Consider the following 1,953-nt stretch of genomic DNA (forward strand, 5'->3'; position numbering starts at 1 on the left):
TAAATTTCATTTCAAATTTCAAATTGAGAGCCCCTTTTTTTCATTTTCGTTCTCTCTTCTGGATTTGGATCTGTGGATCCAAAAGGAAAAACAATCAGAGATCTTCAAAAGCTTCGAACTCCTCTACGATCCCTCCACACACTCCCTCGATCGCACATTCCTTGAGAAGAAACAAGAACTTTGTGAGTTTCGAACTCCTCTATTCATAGGTATGATTTTATAGGGGTTTTGATTCCCATCTCAGTTTAGACTCGGGATTTTGAGAATCCCATGTTTCTTTTTTCAGATTCAGTTCATTCTCTCTGAACTTAGGGTTTTCACATCACACACGGAGGAACCCCAATTTCTTGAGTGTTTGTTGTGATTGCATCAAGAGCAGGGAATTTTGAGAAGCCCATGTTTCTTTTCACATCACATCACACACGGATTTGGTACAATTTGTAAATTGTTTCACTTTTTATTGTTTTTGCTAGGACTGTATTCAATCAGCTAGGGTTTTCATCTTTTACAAACAAGGGGAAGCTGCGGCCGTCAATATGGTTCTCAAGTACGTTTTCTCATCTTTAATTTATCACTTCAACATATATATCCATCATCTATATCTATATTGCAACATGTTACACAATATTGTTACTATTGTCTGCGTAAGTTAGGGTTTCAAACGCATGAAATTTTATTTATTGTTCATAAGGAACTCAGGTTTTCAATAAATCTGTATGATTTTCACTTCATTACCTGTTTATATGCGAATTTAATTTCTGTATTGATTAATAATAGGCTATTGATGCTTGATTTTAGGTTTTTCTAGAGATGCTATTTGGTTATAATGTTTAATTTTACTTTTACTTTGGTTGTTGTTATAGGATTGAGCTATGCAGATTCAGTGGCCAGAAGATTTACCCTGGTAAGGGTATTAGATTCATCAGATCTGATTCACATGTATATAATGGTGAATCTGTTTTGGATATTTCAATTTTAGTGCAATTTTTGAATGTGTAGATTGATTGTTGTGTTTAGGTGCTTTTGTTTGCAAATTCCAAATGCAAAAGGTACTTTCATAACAAGCTGAAGCCGTCAAAGCTTACATGGACCGCGATGTACTGAAAGCAGTACAAGAAGGTGGGAGATGTTTGCTGAGTTACATGTTATGTGATGTGTTGGAATATGATTTTGGTTCATGTGTTGATGGTGTTTTGATTATTTGAAACAGGATCTTGCGCAAGAGGCTGTGAAGAAGAGGCGTCGTGCAACCAAGAAGCCGTATTCCAGGCTATTGTGGGAGCTACTTTGGAAGTTATTCAGAAGAAGAGAAGTGAGAAACCTGAAGTCCGTGACGCTGCTAGAGAGGCTGCTCTTCGGTATGGCTGTTGTTTTATGTTTTAGTTGTAGTTAGAAGTGGAAAACACCAAAACGGGCAGGGTGCGTAAATGGGTTTGCGTCAAATTATGCACCTTTTAATACCTGGGCGGTTTAGAAGTTGCAACTATGCTTGTGCCAAAGAGCAAGGATTTCAAGTTATCTATCCATTGGTTTAAAGAGTTTTTATTATTTTCTGTGCAGAGCGGGAAATCTACAGCCATTTATGCTTGTGCCAAAGAGGGTGGGTTTCAAGTTATCGAAGTACGTTAATATTTAATATCAGTTATGTTTTCTTATTACAAATATCTTATAAGTTGGTTGACTTTTTAGGTGAATACATTAGATTGGGGAAACGGTGCGCTATCAACTTTGGTTCTTTCATATTCACCAAAAAGCGAGCGTGCTTGGACTCATAGGTAACATTTGGGTAGGTAGCTCCTCTGTTGGAATAAAATATCTGTTTCATAATAATTATATTTCTTCAAATCATCTTAATTTGAATTAGATCTTGTTGCTTTATGAAAGTAGTGTTTGTATTAGAGTTCAATTTATTAGAGGTATATCGATCTGTTTTTCAATTCTTATGTTATATAT

General features: G+C 35.8%; 1 long non-coding RNA gene across 1 annotated transcript; it reads left to right on the forward strand.

The window, feature by feature from the left end:
• The first annotated feature begins 410 nt into the window (after nucleotides 1-410).
• LOC110933212 lies at nucleotides 411-1,114 on the forward strand. Its single transcript, XR_004891244.1, has 3 exons — nucleotides 411-547; nucleotides 864-939; nucleotides 1,018-1,114. It is a non-coding gene; the product is annotated as an uncharacterized LOC110933212 (long non-coding RNA).
• Nucleotides 1,115-1,953: the final 839 nt, after the last annotated feature.

Source organism: Helianthus annuus, chromosome 4 (assembly GCF_002127325.2).
Source record: "Helianthus annuus cultivar XRQ/B chromosome 4, HanXRQr2.0-SUNRISE, whole genome shotgun sequence".
NCBI classification, from domain to species: Eukaryota; Viridiplantae; Streptophyta; class Magnoliopsida; order Asterales; family Asteraceae; genus Helianthus; species Helianthus annuus.